At 37.0% G+C, this 20,399-nt stretch overlaps 1 protein-coding gene across 1 annotated transcript in view; it reads right to left on the bottom strand.

The window, feature by feature from the left end:
- LOC124167136 (hemicentin-1) overlaps positions 1-20,399 on the bottom strand; it is a 693,290-nt gene that overhangs the window by 298,569 nt on the left and 374,322 nt on the right. The window lies entirely within an intron of this gene.

Below are 20,399 nucleotides of genomic sequence, written 5' to 3'. Positions count from 1 at the left end.
TTTATATGTTTACGACTTTTTGCAAGATTGATGTTTGATATTGTTTATTGTGTGTTTCAAATAACGTTGGTATGCATTGTTGACAAAGAGAAGGGTACCTATTTTTGGAAAGAAAGTTTAAAAGAGAAGACGTGTAATAAAGAGGGGCAATACCAAATTGGGATTTTAAGGAAGTTTATATTATTTGAGGGATCCCGACATCACACTGAACACAACCAAAGTTCCTAGGGCATAAACCGAAGTTTCTATGTTACGCCAGAGGAATATGGCAGCCTAATTGGTGGCGCGATTGGCTGATGACCGCAGGTACCCCATTTCGAATCCCAGGTGAAGCCTTCTTAACGAAAACTGTTGAGGTGAGAGGCGGCACAGTAAAAGGAGGTTGCCCTCCTACCCCCAATGCGTGATATTTACTCACCTTTGCCCAAGTCCGAAGTGAGCTCTAACCTTACCTACCTAAAAAAGTCTTCGGGTCTAATCGCTGAGTTCACATATATAAAGAAACCTGTTCCATTCTTCTTGCCAGTATAATTATTTTCGCACACTTTAGTGTTTCCAATCGTAAATTTCCTTTTTTTCCATGTAGGGGCTGAAATATGTGACTTTGGGTTATAAGGCTGCCTAGTAAACACTACTTAGAATCCATAAAACTTTACAAAGCCCCTAAAATCTTCTCTGAACTCCTGAAATTTATTACATGAATAAAGATCTTGCCTTCCGTTCGAAGTATTGCCCAACTCCAGTAGCCTGAATTCCCGCAGTAACCAACAAAAGCTTGCTTCGGCTTCAAGAGCGAATTTATTTAGAAACTACAGAAAGTACAATCGCACATTTTAGCATTAGTTCACATATTTAACAGAGGTTTTCAGTCCCCATGTTGTGGTACTATTGTATTTAGTATTCAATATCAGATATGGTTGTGGTCTTCTTGGTGAACAGTTAATGCTTTTGAATAATTTATGTGAGATTTATGTTTCATTCGTAATTTTTAGCATGAGAGTATCGGTCCTCTGTTTGAAAAAATGGCAACGTTTAAATTGAAGTTATTGCAAAGCAAAAAGTAATACGAATAAATGATTTATTTACTGGCCCAATAGCGCATATGAATACTGCAAAACAATTTATAGAGTGAATAATCATTTAGTTTTGTTTCGCATTATTTTTGATAGAGATAAAGTAAATAACGCTTCGGAATACGTTGATTTTAATCGGCGAAAACAATTATTTTAAGTAGTGATTCTTCGAAAACAGTGCAGTGGTAAGAAAAACACCGAAATTCAAGCATCTTTTATTAAACATTTGCATGATTTTTCAGATAATTATTTGAAATAAATCGGTTACGATAAGAAGTATTTTATGCTTTCGAATTGTTGTAAATCGCAGGAGTAAAAAAAGGAGTGATATCCTCGCCATTATTCCAAACCCACCGTTTGTTTCCACCCAAAAATACTATTGGGCCGTTTTCAGCGGATTTGATCCATAATGACTTGGAAATTCATTGCGGATACTGGCTATGCCAAATTATAAATATTAAAAATTGCTAAGATGTTGCACCAAATTTTTGATACCAATTTTGACAGAAATGTTGCCAGGTTGATTTGATATGCATATTAGCAACATACAGCTTATTTAGAGTCAATTATTAAGGGTATGGATCATAAGTGATATCAGGGGTTGAAATTAATTTTTTAACAAAATTCAAACAACATAGATGAAGGTATGCAGTGAGACTTTGTGGAAATTCCTAATATTCATGGGATAAAAATTAGAATAGTAGTAGTAAAATTTCAGATAATATTAATGTTGACAAATGGTTTCGATACTTTTTGTCATTATCAAGGCACAAATAGCCACTTCTATACCTCTTCTATGCTAAACGATATGAATAAAGGTTTCAAATGCTACTTAAAATCTTTCAGTGGACACTTTTCAAGTACCAACAAGTATGATAATGATGTATTGTCACTTAAAAGCCAACCTTCCCGCCCTCACCTTGCTAAACGGTGAGAATAGAGGTTTAAAGAGACTACTCTAACCCTGATAATGGTACAAAATATCGAAACTGATTCCGTCAATATTAAAAGTGAGTGGAAATTTACAACTCTCTTTCATTCTTATTCCATGAAAATAGATGGGTTTCAGTTTTTAAAAAACATATCAACTATCCCGAAAATTGGAAAAACAGAAATGAAAAAGTTGCTGGATTACCGGGTAGCTTACTTTCATCCATCTATAGAACATTCTCTAGAATTCCTATGAGATTGTTCGGATGAAACTCTGTCTTTCCACCCTTAGGGCCGCGAAGTAATAGATGTTTTCTCATATTCCCGAAAAGACATTGTGGTAGTTGGCACTTCCATGTAAGGTTCGCGCCGTGAAATGCGACATCCTGTGGGTCATATTCGGATCAGGGCCACGTTACGTTCCAGCTCTTGGGTAATCCCCGAAGCAATTCAAGGGCAACCCCCTCAACTACAATATCCTTTTGACGTCATTCATATCTTCCTACCAGCACCAGCTGCTCGAAAAGTCTTGACTCGTGACTTCAGTTTATAAAGATCTGATAGATTTTTCTTTTATGGCCCATCAGCCGTGATTATGGCCGTGTGTAAGGCAATCTTGGGTGCGTCCAGATGGTTCGCCCATCCATAAACTTGCTGGAAGACTCGCAAAACTGTGATTGAAAACTTGGGTCATAACAGTCTTCAATGATAGCTCTTGCAACCGCTATGGCTCTCAACGGAAGGTTGACATTAAAGTGACAATGCTTCTTTATCATACTTATGGCTACTTGCAGACTGTCCGCTGAAAGATTGTGTTTAGCATTTGAAATCCAAATGACTGGAATTGCAGCTCACTTAAATGAAACAACGATAAGTCTTTTATCGCCTATGAGAGATGTTCATAAGATGATATGTGTTTTGAGAGACAAAGTCCTTTCTTAAGTTTTTTTTAAGTATTATTACTTGCTATATTGAAACTATTACTCCTTTGAACGAAATAATAACCAATCGAATAAATCAAATGCATGAAATTATCATAAATACCCCGAATTGTAAAATGATAGAGCCAAATCACGGATTGAAGACATTATATATATAAATCCTGGCGCTTTACAATATCTAACTATCCGTATAGGAACGGGAAACTGCAAAATATATTCAAAGATGGGAAACAAACTTTCATAAGCAATGAAAAGATCTATGTAGCTGAAAAAAAACCTAAATTGGTTGGTTAAAATTTTACAGTTTTGAATATGGGTGGTGTATTTACTTCAAATTATCAAGTCAAGTTCAGCCCGAAGCAGACCAGTGTATTCGCTGACAAACCAATCGCTATATGCCTCAAGATTTTGATTAAGCCCGAAGATTTTAAACTTGTAGTGTAGAATTAGAATATTGTAAAATTGCAAGTATTTATTTTATTGCCTCCACAATATCTCCTTTCATATATTTATGAACAGTGTAATTTTGTCATGACAAGCTAAGGTATGAGCTAAAAATCCATTTGAACGATAATTCATGAGAAATATCAATCAATCAATCGAGAGGGAATTTGCCTGCCGTGTTATCCTACTGTCGGCGTCAAAATGATGTGCCGCTGTACTTAACAAATTAACATCGGGCTTCAGTGCATGCCATAATTTTTATTTTTATTTTATTTTATTCTCAAACCACCGGATACAGCTCTTATTGTCCATTTTACACCGGGGTGTTCAACAAATGTAACAAGTAAACGTACACATACGACCATGCCCTGGACCGGGGAAACCTACCCAGGCGGGACTCGAACCCGCGACCTCTTGTTTGGCAGGTGAGAACGTTACCCCGCCGCCACCGAGGCCGGCAAAAAAACATTCGCCCAACGTGGGGCTAAAAATCCATTTGAACGATAATTCATGAGAAATATCAATCAATCAATCGAGAGGGAATTTGAATAATAATGAGTAATACGTCATTTTAAAGAAATGTTTTCCTAATTCCGATGTATTTTTTGTTTGATGAGAAATTTAAAAATGCAGACACGCCAGTGCAATAAATGACTCCGCGTACCGTAAAATTAGCCATTTTGTCAACTTTATAAACTATGTAACTCAACCTAGGGAAAACTACTACGTCTGCAACATTCATCTTCCAAAATAAGTAGCAAATATAAATGTAGATTAATAAAATAGAATTTGCATATTGTTAGAACGCATACTTTGTTGTAAAATTATGAAAACTTATAAACAGTATCTAGTCACACAGTTTACTCCGAGAGAAATAATAAAATTAAAAGAAAGACTTTTTACTTTATTTGCAATTTTTCTACATCGGAATTAAGAATGAATTTTCTTTAACATGACGTATTATTCATTATTATAGCATGCACTGAAGCCCAGATATAAATTTTTCTAAGTACAGCGGCACATCATTTTGACACCGACAGTAAGCAGCGGAGATGAGATCCGGTGAAGTCCAAGGCATGAGCCAACATCCATGGCAGCTCTCACCTCGATCGCTTCCTGCCTTTCTGCCTCTCCGCCTCTCACTTCCCGCTATCGATTTGGCTCGCCACGCCTTCGCGGAAGATTCCCTTCAAAACTTCCGCGAGTTTTATGACTTCATTCCGTTCCGCAAAAGGGAGGCATCCCCCTGTTGCCAACGCCGCCACCAGTAGTGATGCGAGGCTCGTAATTACCATGACAGCGGGAGGATTCATAAACGGGCACTTTAGCAGAGAGGAGAGATACGCGTGGAAGCCACCTTTTAAAGTCTTCTTACTGAACGCCGTTATCACAGATTTAACCAATGACGTCTTCCTGCTTACTATTACCAACTCCTTTCAAATAGCCATATGTAACCTGATATTGGAATAAATTTGTCAGTTTCGTTAATAAAACCGATGAAATGTATTTAATTCGACATATTCTAACAAACAAAATCTGACATGCCAGTATAAAATGTAAGAACAACATCGTTATTATTAAATTAATTATCCGTCGAAAGACATTCAGTATTAAATACAAGGTTTGAACTGAAAGATATTAAAATATATTATTGTTCGTGTAAAAATATGAACCGATTTAAAGGAAACTTTAAAATTTTGTGTTAAAAATAAAAGGTATGTAAGATGACAGAAATGGGAATGAACAACTTTCCATTATTCCATGATATCATGTTTCGGAAGACCATTAGAAACTCGGAAAAAAGCTAACTGCTTCCGACGATTCATTTATTTGAAGTATGAAAAATTATTATTACGTATTTCATCTACCAATATGCATATGAAACGTCTATTTCATTTCATTTTTCAATTTATTCCAGTGATTGCCATAGTTTCAAATTTTGTCGATAAAATTACATCATAACCTCACTAATAATTCATTTTAATACAAAAATAGACAACTGAATTGTAAAAACCTTTTTAAATTGTCATATCGCCAGAATGAGAGCTAGCTAGAGTGAGAAAGGCCTATTCTTCGGTCTTTCACCTGATTTCTGCAGCCCCTCTAAAGTTAGAAGCTTTATTCCTCGTCACTTTTATGAATACCTGATTGGTGTTGCGATGAGTGATAAGTAGCAAGTATCAACATCGGATTATAATAGTTTGAGTTTAGTAACTCGGATCAATAGAACTCCACTCTCCGGATTCTTCAGTGCGAAAGACAATTTGGAACGATGCATATTTATATGAAAATAGTTTTCATAGAATTAGCAATAAGCAAATGAAAATAAAAAGGAGCCAGTGAAAATGATCTTTTACTGATTGAATGAAAAAAATAAATGATATAAATTGAACTCTTTCAGGCGGTTCTTCATTAAATAAACATTTTAAATGAAAAATGAGTGAAAAAGAAAAACTGAACACGTGCAAAGGAAGACATCAGTTTTTAGGGCGGTGACAAGTCAAAAATTTAACATCGAATTCAAAGAAAGAGAGGAAGATTCAAAGAATGCAAGGCATCTCAAAATAGGACGTTGAAACACAAAAGCTCGCTCGGGTCCGTTTGTAGACTGCGGATCTGACCACCACCAAAAACGGAAGTATCTAAAGCAGTTGAAGCGTTTTTGCTGGGCAATTCCGAGGGAACACTGCATCCGCAGGCTAACCCAATGATTGCAGGTTACAACGAGAAACGATGCCGCGCTAACTTCTATTTGTATCGTAGCAGAAAATTTCGCGACAACCCAAAATCGGATCCACCGAGATACAAGTCGGAGTACGTGACTCCTGCGGGTCTTTAAGGTCGTCCCGAAGTGCGCGAATCACGCAAGTAATTCTCTAGTACTCTGCCAGTGTGACTATGTGGTGACTATGTCAAGTACTCTGCCAGTATTTTTCAGCACGACTTCCAAAATGATAATTTTACCAAGCACTGCGTATATCTTTCGCATACTTGACATAGTCACCACGTCCTAAATCATAGCATAACCACCAAGTATTTGGCTAGAGAATGAAAATATCGATAATTTAATCACGCAATTTATGAGCGAAAATATGTTCCCAAGATACCTGAATCAAATTAAAAAATAAGATAATGAAGTAAATTTTTGGTATCTTTACAGCAATATACAGGTCAATACAGGTCCTGTAAATGGTCAGGATTGCTAAAATCGATATTGGCGGTTAATATGAAATTTATCGCGAGTCATTATTAAGAATGGCCATTAATGAAGAATTTGAAATTAAAAAGACTTACGAAATCAAAAAATTAAAAGCATAATTCGTTTGATTGCATAGTTAATAGCCAAGAAAATATCGTTAATAGATGGTGTAATGAGAATTGAGAATCGAGTATTAAATATATTATCACAAAGAATACATTTGACTCGTGAACTGTGGTGAAATTTACGTTAATTGTGAATCTTAACTCTCCGAAAAAGCCAAAGACTAGCGGTTCGATCACCGATCCAAGGAAATATTTTCCAATCAATGTGAATGACTGTATGCTATTTCACAAAACCAGCTCTTACACCCGTTGCACATTTGCCATAAATATTTTACCTTTTAGCTACTGAAAGATTACGGTGTTTATACTAGCAGGCAGGCTGATTTCCCTGGGGTTTAGATTTCCAAGGAATAAGCTCTCAAAGTAATACATTTAAGCGATGTTTAACATGTGTTAGAAAGACCACTGCTACAAAATCTACCTCAAAGACCTCAAAGCTAACCTCAGGTGAAAGATAACATCTTCGGGGCTTCATTACCTCAAATGAACTCGGAGCTAATTTTAAATAGAAATGTAGCGAAAATTTATTCCGCACATCAATTAATCTGAAGGCAATATCCAACTTCCAAATTACTGAACAGCTAATTTAAGGTCGCTTTTCAGTAGAAAAGCCTCATAAAGTCAATCATTTCGGATAGGTAGTATGGTGTGTAATTAGTTTATTTAGCTACATAACAGGGTAATTACATCTAATATCTATGATCAGTCGTTTGTGTTTGCTGAGCACCTTCAACACACAGGGCGAACTTGTTGGCAATACGAGTTCCCACAGACCTCAATGCACGTGCTCCCATGACTGATGGCTAAAATGTAGGCCTCTCACTCCTGAGTGTGACGTTGATGATTGAGAATACGCATGTGAATTATGGCGATACATCGCTGAGCAGTGTTGATGAGTGTAACTGAATAAGTCGGTTATTTGAAAGCTGTTTGAAAATTTTTGCAAATTATTCTGAAAAAACATACATCAAAAGGCTAATGGGATTTAGCTTTAGGCGAAAAATGGAAGTTACAATTTGATATTTACTTTTTGATAAATATTTGATAACATCTTAGTACACTAACAAGACAGAGCGTAGTTTATCATAATAATTTCTCATACAACGTTTACACCCCGTTATTTCAATATACAAGATCCACTCAATCCTAAATTAAATCCGAGAACAAGCGGATACTTTTCTTCAAACAGAGAAGATATGAGACCGATACCTTTTTAGCCATTTACAGCATACTTTATGTTTCTAGGGGATCAATATCAATTGAAAGCCGATAAGAAGTTCGACAAAAAAACAAAATTATAGACAACTCGATGAATTAGCTATTTTTAGCGGTTATGCAATTTTACTTTTTTCGACAAAATACGGGATAGACTCCCAGTTGATTACCACGTAAGGATAGGAAATGGAAAAAACTTAGTACCAAATATTCCATAATGCAATGAAAGTGTATCGAAGTGAGAAGCAAGAAATATCGGTACGCAAATATTTCAGATATTTAAATAAACGTGTCGGACTTTACTCGGTATCAATTCGTAATACCCACATCAAATGGAGAAATATAAAATAAAGAAAATAAAGTATCTGATGACGTCAACTATGGAATGGACGGCTTATATACCTTTCCTATAGGTTATCTTTTCTTTGCTGCCCAAAGAACCAAGAATGAAAGAAGCGAAAATAAAGATTCATAAAACCATGGCAACACCAGTAGTGTCATATGAAGCTCAGTCGCGGATTAGAATGGACATAAAAGATAGATGCATGCCTAGAAGAGAAGGACAATCCTAGAATATTATCCAAGGTACTAAAGTTGGCATGTTTTGGTCATGTAGAAATATTGGAAATCGACATATCGCCAGCATAAATTCTTCATAGCAAAATGGAGGGGATCAAGAAGAGAGGTGGACCGTGAAGAAGTATGCTACACGATGCAAAATAAGATGGGAATGAAAGAAACGACATTGAAGGAAAAAGCAGAGAAAAAAATTGAATAGGTGTAATGTACATAAACCCAGAGCTCACTCCGGGCTGTAGAGCCGAGGATGATTACGACAATTTAAATAGTAAAAAAATAAATAATTTTTCTCTAAAAACGTTTTGTAACTCCTCGATAACAATAATAATTTTTGGTGACTGAACTAGGTGATCTAAGGAGAGTCGGTTAAGTTATTACATATTTTGCGAGAAAAATTTACTAGAAATTTTACTTTATGACAGGGTATACTTTAGAATTCCAGGATGAGTCTTCAATTTTGTGACACAAGGTTGAGTGTGGTATGAGACCGTCCAGAATAGTAAAATTCGTCACCACTCGATTCACCCAACTCCTATTCCCAGAGTGGAGGAGAAAGAGATGGGAGTAAAACCTGATTGGTCTCATTTGCCCGCCTCGCATCCCCGAACACGTTGAGCGGTAATGCATTCAACTCCACGCGTCCCCACCGTTGGGGCATAAAATAAAATCCTAGGACCAATCGAGGGAAATAAAATCAAATGAAACCCGGAGAACACTCCGTAAAAAGCAGTCGAGGGAGGAGAGTTAAACGACCCGATTACTGTAATCCGCGTCTATTTTGAAGACCTCCTGGGAAAGACGAGAGAACTATTCCACCCCGTTCCCCACCAACCACCCCCTTATCCTATTCGATCCACCCCCATCCCCATTTCCCAGGACTTAGTCTCCGTATCCGGGCGTGCTCTGGGTATCAGTCTGTCGCAAAAGAATCCACGTCATTGCGAAGTATAAGCTCTCGCAAAAGATCGTGTCGCTGCGCAGTGTCAACCTTGGGGGTTTGAGCCGCTGGAACTCTCACGATGCTTGTGAACGGGAGAGAGGGATTTTGTTTCGTATGGACCATTAACGCCAAACCCAAAGTAGGAGGTCCAATTCCAGTCCGTAAAAGGCTAATGAAATGATGAAGAAGCAGGAGCAATTTCCACAATTTTAAATTTATTGGTACTACCGGTTTCGCTTTACAGCATCATCAGGTCACCTAATCAGGCCAATAAAATTATGGAAATTGCTCCTGCTTCTTCATTATGTCACGTTTCCACTCCATCTCGCCTGAAACCTCAGATTATATTCGTAAAAGGCTCTTGGCAATGCGGTTGCATTTTAATCGGCTTTCAAAAATGTCCAAGGCGCGGTGAATAGTGCAATACGATCCACTGTTTTCCAATATTTTGCAGTATGGTCTTTGCAAACGTAAGGTAGATTTATGAATTTGATAAAGCACATCATCATGAATCTAAATTTCGGTTGACACCACAAATTGTGCCTTATTTCCCCATGAAACTCGGATTAATTAGTCCGTCAGCCACGCAAGTGGCGACCTCTGTAAACACATTTGAATTTGGGGTGGGTGACAGCTAGAGGCCTACGATCCTCTTTTGTAGTAATCGTGATCAAACCCTATGTACATAGGTGGATCAAGGGGGGGGGGGACACGGCCCCCCCCCAGACCCTTAAAAAATATGCAAGATTTTTAACACGGTCCCATTATCATTGCGTTTGTTTTGTATTACGAGGTATCCTTGTGCGCCCCCAGAACAAAATTCTGGATACGGCCTTGCTTGTGCCCCCCCCCCAGAAAGAAATGCTGGATCCGCCCCTGCCTATGTAATTGCTTGTAACACTCCCGCTACCTGAAAGGGTTGACTTACCACTTAGCCTTCTAGCTACGTCTTGTTGCACGGCAACGGCACACGGCCTGAAATTCTTTCTTAGTTTTAAGCAGGGTTGGCAAGTGAAACGAAACGAAAGTCAAAATAAGTAAAATTTCAATTGTTTCGTTCCCGGGAGCGAAATGTAGAAACGAAACGAAAAAGAATGAAAACCAGGGAGTTTAAATCAGGGTCGAAACGAAATCGGAGTCAAAACTACTTCGGGTGGAAATTAAAATAAAACTCTGGGACGAAACGAAACGTACATAATGTTTCGCACCGGAGGGACCACGTGCTTCACCTTCGAACGGTTTATTTCGACCCACACACCGAGTACGAAGTATGGTTGAATGAATTAGAGGTTCGGCCTACCGTCATTAAAAACATGGGGCACTCATATTTTTACCACAACAGGATAACGGTGAACGCAAACTAGCCATTCGGTTTTTAAGCTCCATGTTTTAACCTCTCATCACGTATGTCAAACATAATGGGTCGAAACTATTCCCTCTCATCCCCCTCTACTCAACTTCTGTGATCAAAAATTAACTATGAGCAGCGGAGTTTCGATTAATTTAGTTTCGTTCCCGGGAGTAAAGTTTCGTACAGGATAAAATTAAACTCCTTGGTGATTTTAATTTCGTGCGGGAGCGAAACTAAAGCTAGGCCTCTTATTTTCGTTTCCCTCCGAGTCGAAACGAAACAATTTCGTTTTGTTTCACTTTCCAACGCTGGTTTTAAGGGTAGATCTCCGCAATGGATGATTTTCTCCCTTGCCTTCTAACCTTTCGTGTGTGTGCCTCATACTTCTATCTAGTGCCTTTCGGTGCGTCCTTAGGTAAAAAAGTATTTCGCTCACAACAGCCATGACGGAATTTCAACTTTTTTCTTTTAGTAGTTTGGTTTTTATCTTGAGAAGTGACTGCCTGATGAAGACAATCTTAGAGGGACCAGAAGATGGCAAAAACGGAAAAGGAAGACCTTGAATGAAATGTATGACACAGGCAAAGACGGATGTGAAAGAAAAAAAAAAACGTAGGTGCGATAAAAATGGAAGAAATGAGTGGAGAGCTACGTTAAACCAATATTTGAATTGTCGACCAGTGATGATGATGATGATAAGTTTGGTTTCCCTCTATCTCTGCCTCGCTCAATGCCCCTCAGTCCTTTTCATTCAAATCATCTACCGCTACCTACCCTCCCTCTCTCGCAGGACGTTTGTACTTCCAAAGCAATTCGAAACTGGAAGGACTGGTGCAATATGGAGTGATTTTCCTCTCACACTCCTCCTCTTGGGCAGTCTTCCATCTCTTACGCCCCTCCAAACTACCCACTTTGATTATTATTATCCTTCCTGCTGCACGTTGCTACGTCGCGTCTCCGTGAACTTTTACTGCAGTCATAAGTACACTCGATCATCGTGCTATAGTAACCTAGGCGCTAGCATCTGAAGCTGCTAGGGAAGCCTACTGAATACCTCGTAACACGCTTCGGTTGTTTTCAAACTATAGGAATTTCGTTTACGTTCACTCACGCAATGTTTTCCTGGAAATATAATCTGGAAAAGGCACTATAGGGATGAAAGGGCTGATACTCAGCGAAGGCGAGGAAAAGACAGCTATGAATGTGGGAAAACAAACGGTAAGGATAGACTTCAGGACATTAATTTGATTTTCACCTTCATGAGGAAAGATGCAAATGGTAAGGGGAAGCAAACAAGAACGTGCGCAGAAACAGACACTAACGGAAGACAAAAGACGGAAAGAATAATTGACAAAGACCGTCAGGAGGTTACTGAGGAGGTTACTGACGCAAGCGACTCAGAAAGTAAATAGTGGAAGGAAATACTTTTGCTTCCATAATTTACTGCGCTGTAAAAGCTTCTCGAATTTAACAGAGAGAAAATACGTTATCGCTGAGGAATATTCTCACCTCTCAGTGTAAATGTGGTTTAAAAACCATTTCGGTTGGTTTCGGATATTCCACGAAGAAAATACCCTTTCGCTGATGAGGCATCAAAGAATTAGAGAAAAATTCTCACCTCTCAAGATGAAGTTTGATAAAAAAAGAAATGTCGAAGTCAAATATTTTGACCCGAAGGAAGACCCAATTAGCGCTTTCTTAAGTGAACTAATCAGGGGAAAAGATACTTAATTATTTAGATAAGCATGCCAAATAAGGAACGATTGAAACTAAATATGAGGAAATTCATAGACGGTCCTCTACCCATGTTAATGCATGAGGAAATTGGAATATCAATAATTCCTATCAAATATTGGCCAATAATTAGAATTAAATTCGTATCTAGGCGTACTCTTGGTACAATTCTCAACGAAGAACCTATTAGCGCTTTCTTAAGTAAACGGGTTAGTGAGAAAGAGGCTTAACAAGTTATATTAAGAGGCCAAATAGGGATCGAAATTATTTATCAGTTTATTCATAGCCGGTCTCCTACTCATATTAATGCACGAGGAAATTTCAATATCCATTATATATATCGAAAACTAGTCAAGAATGAACATTAAATACAGGGTGTTTCTGAAGGAATCTGCAATAATTCAGGAGCTTTTTGGTGAAACAATTTTAAGAATATTTTGTCTATTATATGGCGTCGCAACTCCTTCGATTCTGAGTTATGGCAACGCAAACATTTTTTGAATGCACTTCGTAGTCACCATGAAAACAGTTTTTCCTCAGCATCCAGCCTTTTCGACATCATATTAAATACTCTGGATTTTGAAGGTTAATTAATAATTATGGGTGGACAAAAATGTGAGATTATAGTTGTCTGTAACAATTTATCTCAATATGGATGAGATTTCGTATTCGTATTATCTACATTCGCTCTTGTTTCCCGTTTAATTAAGCTCCTGAAACACCCTTTATAAGCGGATGAGATAAAATACTATTAAAAATTAAAATAATTTAGGAAATGCAAGTGCAAAATTTTCTCACCAAATTACTGGATGTAAAGTTTTAATATACAACATTCATATCGGAAACTAGACAAATTTTTACGGTTTGCATCACCTATAACGCGAAGTTTCTGGATATCTCGTTTCTTCCGAGTCTCCTCTCCCTTATTTATACGCACCCATCTCGTTTCGGATTATTCCACCCTTTTCGCCTTTACGACCCCAACAAATTTCCGCAAACCCTGTCATTCCATCTCACTCCGGGGCCTATTTCAAGATTGAACGGACGCAACCCGGAAAGAAGAACGCCAATGAGTGGGAACGATGAGTGCCCTACGCTGTTAAAGGAGAAGCATCAGCCAGTCAAGCGGGAGTGGGCGGAGGTCTTATCAGTCTGGAAGAATGAGAAAAAGACTACCCTGAGGATTTTGGTGCGCAGCATTAGGAGGAGAGCATCGAAAATGGGGATGCATCCAAATGCGGGAATCGCATACTCTTTTATGAAGACTGCAGATTAAGAGGCTGGAAAAGAATTCGAGGCTGCGGATACGGAGAATAGGGAAGATTAAGAGATAAAGAAATTAGGAGAGAATTGCAACAGGAATGCATCTGCATAATACGACTCTTAAAAGCGCATCAAGAGTAAGAGGATAAACTCTCCAAGATAAACGCAAGGAATATACAGCTCACTTACGGCCTCTATGTACCTAATGTTTTCCTGATTCCCTTCTTTTTTAAACAAATTTTGTTTAAATAATACGTAAATTGAGCTCAATTATAAATTCCAATATTATTCGTCATCGTCACTGCTCAATAATCCTCATATTTTTTCCTTGAAATCCTGATATTTTTTCCTTGAATAAAATAAATCGAACAGGTATAGTGCGATGTGAAAAGATAAGGAATTGGTTGATGTGAGATGATGACCAAACAGGAAAAATGAGTGGGAAGCTGAATCAAACCAATATAATTTGTGTATGATCTTAGGTTTTCCCGGCGTATAAGTTGCAGAAAAGTTTCTCGGGTTTTCCACCGGTTGATGTCGTCCATGTCTCCCGACGTTTCGATCCGCGACTTGCTCCGATTCGGAAGATCCCCTGAGGATGATCAGCAAGTCGCGGATCGAAACGTCGGGAGACATGGATGACATCAACCGGTGGAAAACCCGAGAATCTTTTCTGCAATATAATTTGTGTTGATTATTACGAATCTAGGAGGCCATTTGGTTATATGATTCAAAAGTGTTGTTCACCCTTATTTTAAGTAGAACACCTCGGCGAAAAATTCTCGGGGGAACACATACATTCAAGCAGGGATCGGGCAGTCTCTGAAAACTCCCTGCCACCGCCGGTATTTGAACCCGAGCCCAGGGTGTGGGAAGCCAACACTCTAGCCACCACACCAACTCGATCCCCTGGAGGATATGTTTTCTGTCAGAATTAGTGTTCTTCTAATAGAAATAGTTATTTTTAACTCTGCTAATGACTTAGTGATGTAAATGCATCATTATAACATAAGAATCAAAATGGAAAAATTTTCACAAAACACTTGATTAAATATAATGGCCAATCAGATTTAAGATATCATTAGTTTCCTAAATAAATTTTTACCGCAAATCCATCAAGTATTGATTAGAAATCCTCGTTTTCTTCTGGCTGGGTGATTGGAGTTAGGTTCTTCAAAACTATTTCAGATTGAAAATGTTTATTTCAAGAAATCGCTGAAGAGCATTTTCACGAAACGATTCAGTGTAACATGAAATCAAATTAACGGTGCTGTCATAGCCTTTTTCGCCACTTTTTTCGGTGATACTTAGTATGTTGCTGATATATGGTCGGCAGAAAAGGAAATAATATGTTTAAATTAAAGTAAATCCACTAGGAAAACAAGGAAAGAAAAAGCACGAACAGAAACAGATACAGATAAAATAACGAACTAGTTGATTTAATCGGATCATCAAAATACACTGTAGGAACACAAATAACACGGATGCTATTTTCATAGCGATAGGAAATAATCCATGGTAATCAACAATCGTAGAAAAGTGCTTTAAAGCAGCTATCTGTATATAGTTGTCACTAATTAGTTAAAAATCTCTTAAATTAATATTTACAAGGGAATTCCGTTTTTTGAATCGAAGAATTTACGGAACTACGAATAGAAAATATGTGATGCCACTAGAATAATTACATCCTGCATTTATAACAGAAAATTAATGGGGAATACCGCATTATCACGGGACAATTAGCATGTCATCAGCAGGGATTAACATTTAAGTATATATTTTTTTTGAGAATCGGATTGCTCACCAAGATCCTGCATTCCGATTTAAAGTCACCAAGGTGAAAATTTAGCTACAGAAATTAAAGGCAAAAACTGGGCAGAAAATAGACAAAAGTTAGAACCAAATATCTATTGTTGCATGATTCTGCTGCTTACCACGGCATCAAAGAGGAAAAATGCTACCTCGTTGACGTGGGTGTGTTTAGAATATATAATCAATGTGGGACAGATTATGTGGCGGAAATACTCCGAGTGGATTGAGGCAATCGAAGCGACGAAGGAATCAGAGGGAGCAAATAGATGTCTTAGGCTGTTAAGGGGGGGGTTTAGAACAAGAAAACCACCGAGCAAAAGGGTTTCCGACGAATTAAATTTTTTGTTGAACAATATTAAAAGGTTCATTAATTATGAAAACTGTTTCATTTGGAATGAGTCGCAGAAATAAAATCTATTAAAAATTCCTGGGTGCTGGATTGTTTAAATAAATAAAGCACTAAAGGTGATTATACTTATTACAAAGGTAAAGTGTTAGTGTTAATTCCACAAAAATTGAATCCAAGATAATAGTTTTCTGAGATCCTTTGAAAAAATAGAAATTGCCTCTCAAATATAACCTCAGATAAAGTTACAGTACAGACACTACTTCCTCGTGAATATAAATTATGGGTACACAACCCAAAATATTGATTCCTGCTGAAGGCTTGTTTGGAAAAATGGCCTCAGCTGTCGGTTACCTCCTTCAAATACCATACCATACCAGAATATATAAATATAATAGACTGCTATAAGAATAGCGAAAAAATGTATTGGAATTTGAAATAAAATTAATAGAATCGGTGGATGTTCCTAATCCAGAATAAATATAACTGCAAATTTTGAAGATAAAACTACATTGATAACAGTGAATAAAAAATTTTGATTTTTCTGAAAACAGGAAGTGAGAATACTCATACTTCCAATCCATGAACGTTTCCATCCATGAATTCGAGCTGAAAATTAGAGATGTTTGTTATGTTTCAACAATAGATAATAACGCGCCTCACTTTAACAGATAAAGTAAAGAAAAGGCGGTGCATAACTACTGCAATAGAGACCTATATTTATGCCCAACTGCCAATGAATAATTGAAATTTGTTATGTAATATTGGGATTAAAAGTATATAGCTAGCTGGGTATTTTTAGCGTCGGCCGCGAGCCATTTTATTTCCATGGGGTTGATATGTTATTATTTAAACTATTAAGAATATTATACAGCCATTTGTCAACTAATCCACCTTTAAGCTTCGTCATACTTGCGTAATGCTATAAATAATACTGGATTTGAAACCGCAAGGATATAAAAATATCTCGGAAACGTTAGGACATGAAATATATACCTGTTGAACGGAATTTTACATAAGTTTTGCGCGCATTAAATAAAGATAAAGGTCATGGAAAGGATGAAGAAGGTGAAGTAATGTTGTAAATCAGTCAAGCACGAAGTTACCGCAATGAACGTACGGAAAGAATAACTCCAAGAATAGTCATACAAAGCTCGTTCGAAAGCGCTCCAAAGCGCCACAACTTTCGTGAATAAGTTGCTTTAGAAATCCTCCTCGGATGATGCATTGGGCAAAAAGATATAAATCACATCCCCCCAGAGAGAAGTTTTTCGACCAAAAGGAATGCAAACTCACAGAAGCAGAGATAATCTACCATTGGAACTCGGTTCTACGTGCGGCTTTTGTCAATAGTGCGCTTTATTCATCCATACTATTGCCATTGGCCGCGAGAAAAGATACCATTTAATTAGTTGTTTCGGGCATAACTTCATGGAATCGACTTATCATACTGAATTACAAAAAACTTCATAACGCCACATAAATTTAACGCTGTAGTAATCAGACCTATGTGTCGACGTGGCTCGTCATCATCTGGTACATATGCAGCTAAGGCTTGAGGCATAAGGGATCAATCGTTAGGAATTATCCTAATTTCATCAAATTTTTATTCGGTATCGATCCCAGAAAAGCGTGCATAAAATCAAAATAGCATCTATATTCTTCCGATTACCTTTTTACGCAACTTCTCGGCTTCTGCTTTCCATCCAGATATAGGTTTGTACCTATAAAGATGTATGGATGCATCATGAGCGAGTTCGCATCTCTGATCGTTATGCATATATTCCTCCTGAAGGGATGAGGAATAGCCTATCTTCCGTTGGCACATCGAGACATTGGCATGCGCAACATGGCGGAAACCATGAGACATGGCTCTCAAATGTCGATACCTATTTTCTTCGAATGCGCGCCATCGACGCCGTGCATGCATGCTGCCGTGAGCAAAGCCATCCTTTGCGAATTTCTCGTCTCCCACGATATATCTCCTCTCACATGTCGCAGCAATTCAAGCAATGTCCCGAAAACATTTTATGCTTCCCGCATCGAAAGCTTCTCTCTTTCTCGAGCAACAGGCAAATTATTCGTTCATATGGCCTTTGAAAATAAATAGCCACCGTTTTTGAAATGTGAATAATTATTTACATCTCTGGAAATAATCCTACGCTCAATAAACTAGTGAAAGATAAAGTGAAGGTATGATTTACCGAAAGACATAGCACATACAAATAAACATGTATCAGAGGATGATAACTACCATATTCCGTCGAATCATCATAACGAAGGTTAAATTTTTTTAATATTCACGCCAATATTTATACATTTTTTTATTTGGTTCTTGGCAGTTAATTCTCTTAAACCCCATCACAGTACATTCTATTCTTTAATTTTCTTCGTAATACCTTAACACAGCGGCAAAAATTCCCAACTGGAACTTGCATAAATATTTATCTAAAATTTCTAATAGAATTTTTGTGCTAACTCAGGTACTCGATATATAGTAAGTTTAATATAAAGAGTATTCGATATCTAGTAAGTAAACTCTTTAAAGTCTAGTTACTACACATCGAGCATTCGATATTTAGTAAGTAAACCATTTATAGTCTTCTTGCTATGCATCGAGTACATAGTTTAAATTAGTAACTTCCCAAAAAATAAAGAAATATCCTTAGGATAACGATCCCGGGGTTTATTAAATGGATGATTTACAATGCAATGAATTCGGTTCATGCAAGATTTTCTGAAAAAAATAGACGCTTATCGTGAATTCATTAAAAAATCAAATAAATAAATAACGTTACATAATACGAAAAATCAGGGGTTTATTTAAGCATCAAATGAAGTAGCCACTTATTTTATGCTCAAAATAAGTTCTTTCAGTGCGATCTAGTGGCAGGAATAAAGGAAAATATACAACTTATTTCAACTGAAATAATTTCTAGTACCTATTATAAATTGAAATGTTTTTTTGACATTAAAAAAGACAAGAAATTATGCCAGCGAGTAGATTGTGTAAATAATAAAAGTATTGAGAAAAATAAATGTTATTCGGGTGCCAGCTCACGAAAGTGATCCAAAATTACGGCTGCAGTTGATTAAGTACTACAATCACTAGCTATCATCTCACCTTTGTAATTGCTTTCGTTATGGGCATTTTCTGAGGATTTACTTACATATAAATGAAAATCAGAAAGTCCGTACAATAAGTTTTATAAATTTACTTATGTCTTAATAAGATTATTCACTATTTCAACAAATAAATACCTAAAGATATTTTCTACGCAAGAGCATGAATTTAGGGATTTTGCTCCACGTGGGCTAAGAATTTAATTCCGCTTTCTTTCAATTGTATTTACAGTTTTTTTAGGGTTCCTAATTACATTTCATTTATAGTTGGAAACGTGAACAACATAAGCGCGAAAAAACCTATCGATTAAACTTAGAGAACAGTACTAATAGCTCGATAACCCTTAGACGACGAATGTTATTACGCAATTAGAAGATGGAAATGCCATGAGAATGGTGCAATGTGAGCGCGTTTTATTTACGCATGGTACAGGTTATTACAAGGAAGTAGTGCGGCTAGTATGCATGTATTAAGGGCTTCTGACGAAGAAAATATAATTAAGAACACCCGAACTACGAAATGAGGAAGCCTTTGTGATGGTCGTCTAGAGGGCGTATTAACATGGCCAATTACATGATAACAAGTATGCCACGCAAGGCAAAATTCTGAGCCTAAATTAGATAATTATTGTTTGATCTTATCCATTTTGTTGGATTAAAATACCTAAGGAGCTCCAAGCGCGGTAGATCGTATGGCGAGATGGGAGTAGAGATTCGTTTATATACAATTAATAATCAAATAATTAAGGAAAGCCGATTATATGATAAGACGTACAAGATATATCTAATTAAGTAACTACTGGTATAAATCCTTGAGAATGGAAGGTTTTGTGGATAATTTGCAAGAAAAAGAAATTGTGATAATTCCTCAAAAATAAAATCTTTTTCATGTTCATCCTAAAAAAAACTAATTCATTAATAAAAACATTGTAAATATATCTACCATATGTGAAATTTACATCGTTTTTTATTTAGCAATTTCACCAAGTCACGCCTCAAACAAATAATTTCATATATAAAATTCCTCAGTGCATGCAATGAATAAAGGAAGCGACAATTTGCAGCCTTTAAAGCATATTTTCTTGACACTTCAAAGGGTCTCTCAATATAACGAAATCAACTGCGTAACTTGAGGATACCAGATACTCATGAAGACTCATGAATTTTTTAAAGTACTCAACAGTTTTGAAGAAGCGAGCCGAATAAATGTAATCAACGTATTATCTTTCATTAATATTGGCGCCTAGGACAAAAGACCATAAGATGAAGCTGAAAATCAATGAAATATTCTGGAACAACTAGAGAAATTCTGATATAGAGTCAC

Source organism: Ischnura elegans, chromosome 10 (genome assembly GCF_921293095.1).
Source record: "Ischnura elegans chromosome 10, ioIscEleg1.1, whole genome shotgun sequence".
In the NCBI taxonomy this organism is placed as follows: domain Eukaryota; kingdom Metazoa; phylum Arthropoda; class Insecta; order Odonata; family Coenagrionidae; genus Ischnura; species Ischnura elegans.
The sequence above is the reverse complement of the archived record's forward strand: the minus strand, read 5'-3'. Positions and strand labels throughout refer to the sequence as shown.